At 39.0% G+C, this 15,304-nt stretch overlaps 1 pseudogene; it reads left to right on the forward strand.

The window, feature by feature from the left end:
- Positions 1-12,900: 12,900 nt before the first annotated feature.
- On the forward strand, positions 12,901-13,745 carry LOC148163054 (large ribosomal subunit protein eL6 pseudogene; annotated as a pseudogene).
- The last annotated feature ends 1,559 nt before the right edge of the window (positions 13,746-15,304 follow it).

The following is a 15,304-nucleotide window of genomic DNA, read 5'->3' on the forward strand; positions in this document are numbered from 1 at the left end:
TTTAATGAGTGCAGAGTTTCAGCTGAGGAAACTGTTCTGGAGATGGATAGTGGTGAGGGTTACAGCAAGAAATGTAAACACAGCTAGGAAACAGAGAGGGACAGTTCTCAAAGAGGGGGCCCCACAAGTGTCCACTATCAAGGGCAACTAATTTTTAGCAGATAAGCAAACAACTGGTATTTTTCACACTTCTACAAGGTTTCATTTATTCTGACTACATTGACTGAACATTTGTACATCAATTCACATTTTAGTGTCACTTAGCTGCTGAAATTATTTGAACTATCTCCATGAATCTTTCATGTCCCTGGATACTTGGAGTGGTACCTTGAAAAAATTATTTAGTCCTCTTTACAGCAATGTGAATGTTGAATTAATAGGAAAGATTTGGACGTTACACACACCAGAGTATTCTTCTAACTTTATTTTTAGTTTTCAAAAATACCAAGCCAAAGGGATACATTACTTTGTGCTTTTAGGTAACTAGCAAAAGAGAACACTTTCTGAAGAATGGATATATAGTTTTCCTATATTTTTTCCATCTTATCTATGTAAATAGCCATAAGAATGGCAATGGTGGCCAGATGAGAAAATAAACCTAGAAATTAAAGGGCAGAAATGAATGAGTGAAAGGTGAAGCATCCGCTTTTGGATTAACAAAAACAACAGTTAAAGTCTAACAACTGAGGTTTTGTGTTCAGCAAATAGTGAGTATATAAATTAATTAAGAGCAGCTCATGTATTTATTGTATTCCAGAGTATTCCATCCTGACCTTCTAATTGTCTCAGAAGAAAACACTTCATTGGATTAGGCAAGTCAATTAGGGGCCATTCGGCCATATCTTTATCACGGTTTCTGCGGTTTTATCCCTGGAGATAATTGTCAATTTAGCTAAGAGTAAGTGAAGCTACAAAGAAAAAAAGACATGTAAAACATCCTCTAAAATCTGAAAGTAGAAAACAAAATGAGACAAAGTAAAGGGGAAGAAAAAAGAAACAAACATTCAGGTATTTACATCTTAGCAGTCTTTATACAGATGATAGCTCATATTTGACCTATTCTGAATTTAATAATTTCCCTTTGAAACCAATTGTGCTCTTATTTCAACTATATCTTTTTGGGAAAGTAAAATTAAGAGAAATAAAATATAACTGCTTATTATATCATTGTACAAAAATTTTTTCTACAAAGTAAGGCTTTGGTTAAAAAGAGTAAAATGTTTAGTTGTAACAAAACTGAAGAACTGTCTCTTTTATGCAAAAAAGGAGTTAAAATAAGTTAGGGGCACCTGGGTGGCTCAGTCGCTTAAGCATCTGACTCTTGACTTCAGATAGGCTCATGATTGGGTCCTGAGATCAAGCCCAGTTGGGCTCTGTGCTCCTCAGGGGGTCTGCTTCTCTCCTTCTCCCTCTGCCCCTCCCCCTACTCATGTGTGCATGTGTACGCTCTTGAGAGAAAGAGAGAATGAGGGAGAGAGAAATGAGAGAGAGAAACAGCACAAGAGGGGGAGGGTCAGAGGGAGAAGCAGACTCCCCACTGAGCAAGGAGCCCGATGCGGGACCCAATCCCGGGACTCCAGGATCATGACCTGAGCTGAAGGCAGTCACTTAACCAACTGAGCCACCCAGGTGCCCTAAATAAATCTTTTTTTTTTAATTAAAATGAGTTAATTAAAATTAAATTTTTAAAAAGATCAAATTCCAATGTAAAAAATGGCAAATCACATAGTTTTACCCATCCTGATATTAAGCGTCTAATACATAGTTTATCAGTAAAGAGAGTGTTATGCTACTTAACTCTCAACATTGTTCGCCCCAACAGAGGTGATACAGTGTAGGAGTTAAACACCCAAACCTTAGAGCCACAGTCTCTCGGTTTGGAGTCACTTAATCTCCCAGTGCCTCAGTACCCTCATGTGGAAAATAAGGATGATGACAACGATGATGGTGGTGGTGGTGGTGATGATAACCCTCCTTTACAAGTTTGTTGTGAAAATTAAAGTAATGTATATAAAGTGTTTATAATGGTGGCTGACACACAGAAAGTGATATAAAAGTATTTCCATTGATCTTCTAGTCACCACAGATTCTGAAATCTGCAAGTAATGTTAACAGGTAGGAGAAAAGGGGGGACCTGATTTTATTACTTCGGGTTGATACCCATTTTTCATAGGTCATATCACTTTATTTGGAAACATGTATGCCCCCTGTTCTCCAACAGAGTAGTATCACACCAGCCCAGCACCCCTCCCCACCCCTCCCTTCCCTGTCTTACCAGGCCACTTCACTTAATAGATTTGGGGGCTCTCTCTCTGCTGCTTCTAATAGCCTTCAGCAGCTTCTTTAAATATGGTGCAACTACACATGAATAAATACATAAATACGTTTGAATGACACAACAATGTAAGTAAACCCAGAGAAACTAAATAATTACATAAAGCAAATAAAATTACTGCTGCCAAACCGAACTACTTATGTCAAAAAGAAGGAAAATCACAGCAAGAACTCATAAAATTACTTTATTCTGCACTGAAATCTTTTTTTTAATGTACAGTAAGCTTAAAATAATAACATTCTGCTAATGTTTTGCCAAGTAGGGACCAATCACTCATATTTTCTGGTTTTTAAAATTATTTTTTTTTATTTTGGTCAATGTTTTCATCTATCCTAAATGTCAGTGTCCTTAGAACATTTAAATTAGAAATCATCAGAACACAAAGTGAAGACTATTCAACAATACATTAGAGAACAAACTTGTTCAAAAACAAACAAAAAATAAGTGAGTTGGTAGGCAGAAAGAACCACACAATAATCTTCAGATGGTGAGTCTATTCTTGGCTATATTTCCATTGACTAGAACTGTGCCTGGCACACAGCAAGCATTTAATAAATGGTTGCCTGAGTTTTGAGTGAATAAAATAGTTGTTAACCTCTAAACCTATTATCAAGGTTCTGGATTTTGTAAAAGGTGTCAATAGTCTGAGAAGTGGTTCTCAAATGGAAGAGAAACAACATACTAATGGATGTTTGAAAATATGGTCGGGAGTTGGCTTTGTCACAATGACTGTGTGTGCATTTGGCAGGTAGTAGGTGGAGGCCAGGGATTCTAACCTCTCTGCACTATGGGAAGAGGTAGGGAGGACAATTACAGGACAGCCCAGCACAATAAAGCACTTTTCCATCCCAAATGCAAATAGCAGTCCACCAACAATTACTGGAAGCAGAGTTAGGGTGGAGGGATAAAAGAAACAAGGCAAGCAAATCAAAACAAGAAAATCAGAAAGGTAGGGGCAGGACTTGAGTACCTTTTAGAGTGCTCAGGACGTCTCTGCTATGAGTGGGAAAGAAACTGGAAAACTGAGCCAAACTAAAAATGCCTAAAAATGTCTCAATCAGAGCTTCTGGGGAATATGTACAAGCTGCAGAAGTGACCCCAAGCACTTTTTACAGTAAAAACAAATAGGATGCAAAATTTCTTTAGGTAAGAGATGCAAAGAAATCCCACATTTGTGGGAGGCACCTGGGGCATGTGCCCAGAACTCCATATACACCCACCCACACACCCTTCACCTCCCACCCTCATACTGTCAGTGGGTGGCACTTTGGTAGAAACGCTACCTCAGGTCCTGAGCTGGGAACAGTTCATCAGAGATGAACAGCAGTACTAAGTTTGGGATATTGTAGGGGTAGTACCAGGATAGGAGCAAGAAAAAAAACAGAGCATTTAAGGAAGGTGAAGATGTTTAAGAGAGTCCACCAAAAACAAACTTCAAGGTACAAAATACACGAAGTATGCAAAGTGGCAACATTAAGGCCATGTTTATTTCATTTATTAAATATTTACTGAACACGTCTATATGCATCAGGCATTGTGCTAGGCCCAAAGGATAGAGATGAACAGAAGACATGGCTTGACCCTCATGAAGCTTATCATCTATCAGAGAAGAAGACATTAAACAAATGAACAATAATGGAAACTCATAGAACACTTAGAAAATAGCGAGGGGGTCTATTTCAGATTGAAGTTATTGAAAGAGAACTTCCCTAAAGAAGTGGTATCTTCTGAGTTCTGAACAATGAATAGGAATTAGATGATCTTTACAGAAATGCTTTCAGGGAAAGACCTCAGCCTGTACCCAGGCCCAAGGCAGGACCAAGCCTAGCCCATTCCTGGAGCTGTAACAAGGGAAGGAAGTGCAGCTGCTGTCTTGGTGAGCTCAGAAGAAAGACATGAGGTAAGACTGATGACAGGCTGGGGACAGATTCCTTCAACCTTCTGCAGGAATTTGGGTTTTGATCTCATTAGACTGGGAAATCACTGGACAGTTTTAATCAGACATGAGCCAAGTTTTGTCTTAATTAAGATCACTGGTGGCAATGTGGAGAATTGGAGGGGGCAAGAAAAGGGGCAGGGAGACCTTTAGAGAAGACAGAGCAATGGTCAAGGTGAGAAATGATGGCAGCTTAGTTGGCAGTGACAGCAACAGAAATAAGAAATATAGATGATATGAAGCACAGAGTCAAAAGATTTGGTAATGAATTGGATGTAGAGAGTGAGGAAGTGAGTGACAAGGATGACTCACTGGTATGAGCAACTGCAAGGGTGATAGAAGCTGTCATGTTCCAAAGTAGGTAAACTGGGAGGAAGAAGTTTCAGGAAAGGAATGTCAGGGACTCAGTTTTGGACTCGTTCACCAGGACTGTCTGAGAGCCATCCTAGTGGAGATGTTTTATATTTGAATCTCCAACTCAGAAGTGCACTCTAGATCAGGGTGTGAATTTGGGAGTTCCAGGCACCAACAAAGAATATATAAAGACATAGAAATCACCTAGGAAAAGCATGTTTGTCTCAATCCATGAAGAACACACTATTAAATTCTCTGAAATCAAGTAAACATGATCCCATGGGGAGAATAATTTTATTTCCAATACCTTTCCATTATATTTTACCTGGTAACCATTTTTTCTTCTGGTCTTTATTCTAACAAACTAATGTGCAAAAGAAACAATTCCCACTGCCCCATCCCCCCCAAAAAAGACCTTAAGTGTTATGGCTCTATGTGCTTCACATTTAAAAGATGAACTATTCCCTTTCAGGATGCAGCAATAACTGCTTTTTGCTCATATGCTTTTCCTATTATTCCTGAGTTCAAGAAAACGGTCACTAACAAATGTTTATCAGAAGTTCACTGTGGATCTATAACACATAGTATGTGAGTATAAGAAATGTTTGCAGTCTACTAGCACATCTATATTTTCATGACTGAAATCCTGCTGGCCTCATCATCACCTACAACATAAACTCTAAACCCTACACTGCATATTCTTCCAGTTCCTCTCTTGCCACACCCACATAACATGGCATGATTTCACAGTAATTTTTTTTAAGATTTTATTTATTTATTTGACAGAGAGAGAGCACAAGTAGGCAGAGTGGCAGGCAGAGGAAGAGAGAGAAGCAGGCTCCTCACTGAGCAAGGAGCCCAAAGCAGGACTTGATCCCAGAACCCTGGGATCATGACCTACGCCAAAGGCAGATGCTTAACCGACTAAGCCACCCACGTGTCCCTAACAGTAAGTTCTTACACTGCTTCCCTCTGTTCTGCTTTTGCCCATCTGTTTCCTATGTCTGGGCAAAATGAAAATGCAGTGTTTCTTGTTCAAAAATTATTAAGAATTTCAAGACAGTGATAATATAGCATTAAACCAAGTACAGGGTCCCTCTGAGGATCTATGCAATTGTATAGGTTGCAGGCCCATACAGCCAGTCCTGGCCTCAGTTTCCTGCCCCAGGGATAATAATAGTATCTACCTCATAACGTTGGTTGGGGACTGCAATAATGTTACACAAATAGAAGGTACCTGGCACATAGTAAACATTATGTAAGTGTGAGCTATATAGATGTATACAACAAAAGACACTCCATTGGGACTTTGGAGTCATTTTTTAAGTTGGAAAGAATCTTGTCTTCCAAATCTTAACTTTATAACATATGTGTAATAAAAAAAGAATACATGAAAAGTCCTCATATTTTGCATCTTTTATTCTTTACCCTCCTTCCATTTAAATCTTCTCCTAGTACAACTGAACACTCATCCCTTCCAGGTCATTGCCTCTTTGGATAATGCAAGGGAAAGGAAAGGTGTAGAGGTAGGATCTATATTTCAGTTTCTTTAGGAACTTGTGAAAAGAATGAAAGCCTTAAAACCACTGGTCAAGGGGGCGCCTGGGTGGCTCAGTTGTTGTCTGTCTTCGGCTCAGGTCATGATCCCGGGGTCCTGGGATCGAGCCCTGCATCGGGCTCCCTGCTTAGTGGGAGGCTTGCTTTTCCCTCTCCCACTCCCCCGGCTTGTGTTCCCTCTCTCACTGTCTCTCTCTGTCAAATAAATAAAATCTTAAAAAAAGACACTGCTCAAACCTCATTCTAGGAAAGAGGTTCAGCAAGAAAACATCTTTGAGAAAAGTGTAATGGAAAATAACCCAGACCCAACTAAATGGAATCTTCCCATTTCTGTCAACTCAGAGGAGAGAAATCAAAGGAAGGAAAGTCTCGAACATTGAGGTATGGCCCCGTAAGCCATTTTTGTTCCTAGTTTGCCATCTTTACTTTGTGGGGGAACAAGCACTTGAACCCAGAATAAGAATAATACCATATGATCTCACTCATACGTGGAATTTAAGAAAGAAAACAGATGGACATATGAGAAGGGGGAAAAGAAAAAAAAGGAGAGAGGGAAACAAACCATAAGTGACTCTTAATGATAGAGAACAAACAGGGTTGCTGGAGGGAGGTGGGTGGAGGATGGGCTAGATGGGTGATGGGCATTAAGGAGGGCACTTGTGATGAGCACTGGGTGTTGTATGTAGCTGATGAATCACTGAATTCTACTCCTGAAATGAATATTGTACTGTATGTTAACTAACAAAACTTTTTTAAATGTATTTATATGACAGAGAGAGAGAGTACAAGTGGGGGTAGCAGCAGAGGGACAGGGAGAAGCAGGCTCTCCTCTGAGCAGGGAGCCTGACATGGGGCTCGATCCCAGGACCCCGGGATCATGACCCAAGCTGAAGGCAGATGCCCAACCAACTGAGCCACCTAGGCGCCCCAACGAACAAAATTTAAATAACATTTGTTTTAAAAAAAGGAAAGAAAGAACATTAGAATTCATTATATCCAAGTTGATTATTTAAAAGTATCTTATGTCTGGATCTGACACTTGAGTATGTTGGAAAAATATGAGAATTTACACAGAACAACAAGTTTGCTGAAAAAGAAGGTGACGGTAGTCTCATCCCTGCAAGTCTCTAATTTCTTTAGAAATAGAAAATGATTTCAACTGAGTATTATATAAGACTGATGAAACACAGACCTATACCTCTGAAACCAATAATACATTATATGTTAATTAAACGGATTAAAATTTAGAAAAATAAAAATTAAAAAAGAAAAAATGATTTCAAACGTTGTCAGTATATCTTAAAAAGTAACATTTCTTGCAGATGTTATATAAGAAATAGTAATAGACATTTCCCCTTTCCCATTTTTTTAATGTCCTAAAATGGGAGAAGAGTGACCAAAAATAGTAGCAATCATCATAGTAATAGTGATTTTCTTCCAAGGAGCTTAAAGTACCTGTTAAACATCATTTTATAATTTTATAATGAAACGAAGGCAAATGGACTATTGAATTACTGGCATTACTATCATTATTTCAATAATGTAATAGCATCTGTAGTGAATTTTAAAATAGTTGAGAAAATCAAACATCTAAGAAATATAAAAAGGCACAAGCATTTCTCTTATTTTGACCTCTGAACTTCACTTTCTCTATAAAAATACCTGGGTGACTGAGTTCTGATAGCTCATACTGTAAATTATGCCAGCCTGAGCTTAAGACAACATAACAATTTAGAGAATGAGCGGCAAATTGGAAATGTCACACTAGCCTATTAGTCTGGATTCTCAATGTTGGTGACTCACAAATGGGGCAGTTATTTCAGTACTGGCATCTGTGACAAGTTCCACACCAGTTCTCCAGGCAAATTAGACTCTTTGGGAACAAACGCTTAGACAGTAGAGCAGTTTTTATCAGCCAGTTCTAATTAGTCATTAGTCTGTCACTATGGACGTTGAAGTCATTTATTGTATAGGGAGCAATGATGTCATCTGTCTGGGGCTCTGTTAGCACATCATCGCTAATACTTGTCAACTAGTAAGAATTTGATCCTTCAAATGTGTAACTTTAGTAAAATTATTTGAAAGTGACACAGACATAATCTTGCTATCAGTATGACAGTGTGTTAAAGACATGCTCTTTTAAAGAGGCAAAGTAGCTTTTGAATGTAGTTCTGCAGGACAGGGGCTTTGGAATCAGATGGAATTACATGTCATTTCTGTCCCCCACTACTTAATAGCTGTGTGGACATGGACAAGCTAACTTTTCAAACCCTCCATCTTCTTGACCATAAAGTTGTCATAATAACAGTTCCTACTTCATAGATTGCTGTAAGAAGTCAAGAAATAATCTATGAAAAATGCTGAATATTTATAAGCTGCCATAAATCTCATTATTCACAGATTAAAATTCATTTTATAGTATATTAGAGAGAATATAATGTCTAATATAACTTGGGAAAGGAGTAGGTTTAACATCACCTCAAAGATCAGTTATTATCAGAGTTGCCAGCCACTCTTACCAGAGCAGTTGTCTTTGAGGGGATTGTGAAGAATATACTCAGGAGTTCTGAGGTATTACCTGAGGTAGAGAAGGCATGAAATGGGGGGTTGTGGGAAGGGGTGATAGGCTAGGTACATAAGAATTGGGAGGACCAACGCAGACTGACACAACCCTTCCCTCAGGCCCACCAGAGCATCTCAATGTCATCTGACAACACCTGTGATTCCTCACTTTCTCTTACACTCACATCCGATCCATCAGCTCATTGTCAGAGCAACCTGCAAAATAAATCTAAAATTTGACCATGTCAGACCACCTCCAACTCCACCACTCTAATCTATGCCACCATCATTTTCTGTTGTTCTCCCTCCGACTCCCAGCTCTCCCAACAAATCTGTTCTCAACCGCACAGCCATAGTGATCCTGTTGAAACTGAATTCTGATCTTGTCACTCCTGTACTCAAACCATTCCAATGGCTTTCTAAGTAATGTACAGTAAGATCCAAAATCATTTCCATGGATCTGCAAGGTCACCCCTACCTCTCCAATATCCTTCCATACCTACCACACTCCTTTACCCTCTCCGATCCAGCCACAACAGTCTCCTTGCTGCTCCTCCAACATATCAAGCACAGTCTTTTCTCAGGACCTTTGTACTCATGATGCCCCACTGTCCAGACCACTCTTCTGGATGGCATCCACATAAACACTTCCTTCAGAGGACTTTACCAGAGTTGCCTTCTCTGACTCTCTTCCATAAACTAGCTTCCCCACCACCACCAATTTCTTTCCCTTCACCTGCACTAATCACCACCACCATACACTCTAATATTCACTGTTTATTGTCTGATCCCCCCACTAAGATGTACATTCTATATGAAGAGAAATTTCTTATTTTGTTCATTTTTGTATCCCAGTACAGAATAGGTGCTTAACAGGACTTTATAATTGATTAGCAGAGTACAGGAAAAAGCAGTATCCTGGTAGACTCTTAGGATCTTGGCTTGTGGAAGGGAGAAGATAGGGGCAACTCACTGACTGAGACTGGGAATCCAAGAAGAGAACCTGGTCAGGGATGTGTTAGTTCTCTATTGCTGCTTAGCAAATTACCCCCAAAAGCAGAAACTTAAAACAGCAAGCATAGAGTTTCAGAGACATGAGAGCAAATTAGCTAGGTGGTGCTGGCACAGGTTTTCTACCTATTGCAACCAAGCTACCAGTCAGGTCTGTAATCATCTCAGGGATCTACCATGACTGATGAGTCCACTTCCAAGCTTACTAATGTGGTTGTTGGCAGGTCGTAGTTCCTCCTTAGCTGATGTCTGGAGGTTTCAGTACCTTGTAACAGAAGCCTCTCCACAGGACTACTCTCAACACAGCAGCTTACTTGGCCCCACTGCCCCTCCCTTCAGTGAGATATCCAAAAGAGAGAAAGCATAAGCAAGAGAAAGCTTTCAAGACAGAAGCCGCAGAATTTTCTAACCTAATAACAGAAGTGACATGCCGCTGCGTCTGCCATATGGTATTGGTCACACATATTAACCCTGGTACAATGTGAGAGGGGACCACACAAGTGGGTGAATACCAGGAAGTAGGGAACATTAGGGAACAGCTTGAAGGCTGGCCAGTCCAGGGAACAAACGGTGAGTTCATCAAAGGACAGGCTGACTTTGAAGGGCCTTTCAGATATTTAAAGGGAAATATCGGAAAGACAGTGGTGAGGGCAGTTCCAGTAAATGAGGACAGGTCAAGGGAACCAAGATAACATCCTAATTTAAGCGTGCTTCTATGATAATCACAACCTGTGAGTCAAATTTATTATCTTGAAATCTCAAAAAATTGAGATTGAAGTTGATCTACTTTCATTTCATGTTGCACCACTAATCTTGTTATTTCTGATGTATGAACTCTGAAGAATGTATATACTTATTAAAATTGAGGGAAATCTTCTACTCGATAATAACTATGTAATTACATGGTACCACTATTAATTCATTCTAGTAACAACACTTAGTGGATTAAGGAATATTTATAAAGAATAAAATTAGAATACATAAAATCCATTTTACATCTATCCCACATCATTATGAAGTCTGAGATCACCACACATAAAAACAAAAACACTTCTCTGACTCGTCTTCTCTATTACCTTGTATTTCAGAGGAAAAAAGAACAATCCCTCCAATTGTGCCCTTGATGCCACCTGGCCCCACCTTCTGTGAGGATGTGTGCATGAATGATCTCCCCACTTCTCATTTCTCTAATTACATGTTCTCATAGGATTTTCCCCCTCAGCTCATGAACATATTCATGCTCTCTTCTCAAACAACAACCCTTCCTTACCTCTTCCGTCACCAGCTATTTAATCTTACTTGCTTTCCTCCTTTCTCTGCCAAACTTTACAAGGAAAATACCCTAGCAACTCCCTATGTTCTCCCCTCCATTTATTGAAATCCAACATACATTCTCATCGGCTCTACTGAAATCTCTCTCCCAAGGCTTCTGAGGCCTCCTAGCCATCAAATCCAGTGCTTTTTCTCACTTTAATCTCTCTCTGTGGCACTCAATTGTATCAGAAGCCTTCTTGCATCAAATCCTCATTTCTAGTTTTCACTACAGACTCTTCTGTTCCCATTCCCTATCTCTCTTCTTTGTCGGTAGCTACTCTGTCTCATGGCACCAGCCCAAATACAGGTATCTCCCAAGGATTGATCCATAGGTTTCTTTTCTTCTTTCATGTTTTCTCCCTTGCCAGTTTCACCCAGGCTCATGACTTCAAATAACACCTGGATGTTGATAATTTCTACCTGTTTATAGCTCTTATTTATCTCTCAAGCTCAGCCCCACATTTTTAACTATAACCCTACATTTTTTACTGAACTTAATATATTTCCTCCTTCATGGGACATCATCCTCCCAACACCCTAGGCTGAAAACATCTTCACACGGCTAGCACTTCACTTTTCTTTGATTGCCAACTTGTAGTCAATATTCATTCGGCCTTCATAACAGCTGTAACATTCATTACTTCTTTATTCTTACCACCACTGTCTTACTTTAGGCCTTTATGGCTTTTCATCTGCAACACTGGTGGAGTCTCCAAATTTCCCTCCATTTTTCCTTCCTCCACATTCTGTTTTATACATGGTGCCAGAACCTTCAAAACATTTCTGGAAAGACCTTAATTAAGTCCCTATTACAAAATGAAGCCCAAACTCCTTATTCTGATATGTTATTCTCTACATTAACGGATCTGGACTTAGATGTCACATTGTTTACCAACCTCATGAAAACACTCCAGCCTTTCTGATTCAGTTTCTGCTTCTGAATGGACTCAATAATCTAAGGCTCAATACCATTATCTAAAACAGCAAAAATTAACTATTTGGCCTCTGATTAATGATCAAATTTTTTATCTGTTAAAGAAAAAAATATTTGCAACACTTGCTAAAGAGGTAACAGGGACTATCACAATAGGTATAGGAACAACTGCAATGGAGTTTTGCAGTATGGGAGAGAGATTGTGCTCCATTCTAAACACAACAAGAAAAAGTGAGAATCTATAGCCAAGGAGCAGGGTGGCCAACAAGTGTTGGTGAGGATGTGGAGAAAAAGGAACCCTCATGCACTGTTGGTGGGAATGCAAACTGGTACAGCCACTGTGGAAGACAGTATGGAGGTTCCTCAAAAAATAAAAAACAGAAATATCCTTGATATTTCAGTAATCACACTACTGGGTATTTACCCAAAGACTACAAAAACACTAATTCATAAGAATATATGCAGCATTACTTACAATAACCAAATTATGGAAGCAGCCCAAGTGTCCATTAATGGATAAATGGATAAAGAAGATGTGATACACACACACACACACACACACACACACACACACACACACACTCTGGAATATTATTCAGCCATAAAAAACAATGAAATCTTGCCATTTGCAACAACATGGATGGAGCTAGAGAGTACAATGCAAAGCGAAATAAGTCAGTCAGAAAAAGACAAATACATGATTTCACTCATATGTGGAATTTAAGAAACAAAACAAACAAAAGGAAAAAAAAAACAGGCAAACCAAAAAACAGACTCTTAACTATAGAGAACAAACTACTGATGGTTACCAAAGGGGAGGTGGGTGGGGGGATGGGTGAAATAAATGAAGGGTATTAAGAATACAGTTATTTTGAGTTCTATTTCCCATCTTGTAACATGGTGGGTAAAAAACCTGAAAAGCTGGATGATAAGAAGAAACCTGAAGCCAAGAAGGCTGATGCTGGTGGCAAGGTTAAGAAGGGTAACCTCAAGGCTAAAATGCCAAAGAAGGGGAAGCCCCACCGTAGCTGAAATCCTGTCCTAATCAGAGGAATTGGCAAATATTCCTGTTGGTTATGATTGGTTATGTATTCAAGAAAGACCATGTACAAGAGGAAGTATTCAGCAGTTAAATCCAGGACTGAAAAGAAAAAGAAGGAGAAGGTTCTTGATACTGTCATAAAACCACTCGGTGACAGGAATGGTGGTATGTTTAAACTTTGCAAAATGCCTAGGTATTATTATCCTACTGAAGATGTGCCTCGAAAGCTGTTGAGCCACAGCAACAACCTTTCAGTCAGCACGTGAGAAAATTTTGAGCTAGCATCACCCCTGAGACCATTTTGATCATCCTCACTGGGCACCACAGAGGCAAGAGGGTGGTTTTCCTGAAGCAACTAAGCAGTGGCTTGCTACTTGTGACTGGACCTCTGGCCCTCGATCGAGTTCCTCTGTGTAGAACACACTAGAAATCTGTCATTGCCACTTCCACCAAAATTGATATTAGCAGTGTGAAAATCCCCAAACATCTCAAGAAGAAGCTGTGTAAACCCAGACACCAGAAGGTGAGTTCTTCGACATGGTCAAAGAGAAATATGAGATTCCAGAGTAGCGCAAAGTTGATCAGGAAGCTGTGGACTTGCAAATTCTGCCAAAAATCAAAGCTGTTCCTCGGCTTCAGGGCTACCTCCACTCTGTTTTCTCTCACAAATAGAGTTTACCCTCACAAATTGGTGTTCTAAATTTCTTACAAAAAAACTAATTAAAAAACTGATACATTAAAAAAGTATAGTTATCTTGATGAATACTGAGTAATATATGGAATTGCTGAATTACTGTATTGTATACCTGAATCTAATATAACACTGTATATTAACTATACTGGGATTAAAATTTTTAAAAAAATCAGGTCCTATATAAAAGAGTTCAAAGGAACCTGAGTAGAGTTTAGTTAAAGAATCTTTGTCAATCTCAGATGAATTCAAATACTAGCAACCTAAACAAATGATCCCCAAGTCTCATTTTCCTGAAGAACAAGAAATGGCTTTCAATGAAAGATCTTCCATCAGCACATTTAATTATTCTTTATCTGCAAGAGGACTGGCTTTTCATCATCCAGTCAAAAGCAAAGGGTAATAATTCAACCACACAGCCAATTTGAAATGCATCTTTTTCTTAGTTTTGTAATGAAAATAAAATTGTAAACAATATGTAGAAATGTGCCATTAGACATATTCTTGTGCTCACAAAAGACAATTACCTACTAACAAAATATTGTTTATTTGATCAGTAATAATACTTTATGAGTTAATCTATGAATTCAGAGGTAAAATCATTGGGATAAAGTCATCAATAATTTTCATGAGTTAGAAATTCACAAAATTATGTAAATTATAATTCTACAGAATATTGGCTAATTCCATCCATGTCAGTATCAGATAATAAACTAAAAGTTAAACACATTTATTTAAGGAGTGTGAAGCTCGAGCAAATCTGACAAGAAAACATATCACGCAAACCAAAGTATATTCCTTTTCTGCCTGATAGTATGCTAAAATAGAGAAAGGTTAGCAAACTGATTGATCATCCCCAAGGCCCATTTTCTCATACTTCACATGTGGAATTCCCTCAGGCTCTCCAGGGTACTTTCATCTTCACCAGCCAAGTCTTGGTCCTTACATTCCTGCCTGTAGGCATGAGCCTAGTAGTAGTGGGTACAGAGCTGCTTTCTTAGTGTGGCTGCTTCCTAATATGACCCAGTTGGGTATGGAAGAAACATGCTTTGCTTATATAACAAAAAAAACCCACAAAAGTCTTTCTTTGACCACAATTCTTAATTAACATTCAGCAATTTTTTGTTACTAATATGTGTAAAACTTATACATCACATGTATCATGTTAACCTGAAAAGAAACATTTTACCAGAACATTCTTTGACAAGCACTGGTGGGTAATCCAGTAAAGGTGTGTAGACATGGAGTCAGAAGACCCAGTGTGAAACCCAGTGCTGCTGGTTTTCAGCTCAGTGACTCAGCATGCCACGTAGTCTCTTCAACTTTCAGTTTCCTCAGGAGTAAAACAGAGGTAACAATTGTCTCAGGTGTTAGCTTTGATGTGAGTAAAAAGTGAGATAATACACTGTGAAAACTGTAAGGCAATACAAAAAATAAGGCACTTTTTTTATGAGGCTCATAAAAATCTCTCCTTAGCAAAACCAGACTCCTCAGGTCATATTCACATCTCTGGAAAACTGACATTTCTCAGGTTCAAAAAATACCAGCTCCATGTGTCTCTGTATGAA

This window comes from Eumetopias jubatus, unplaced genomic scaffold, assembly GCF_037043125.1.
Source record: "Eumetopias jubatus isolate StellerSeaLion01/CBP00866 unplaced genomic scaffold, mEumJub1_p1.0 scaffold_11, whole genome shotgun sequence".
NCBI lineage: Eukaryota > Metazoa > Chordata > Mammalia > Carnivora > Otariidae > Eumetopias > Eumetopias jubatus.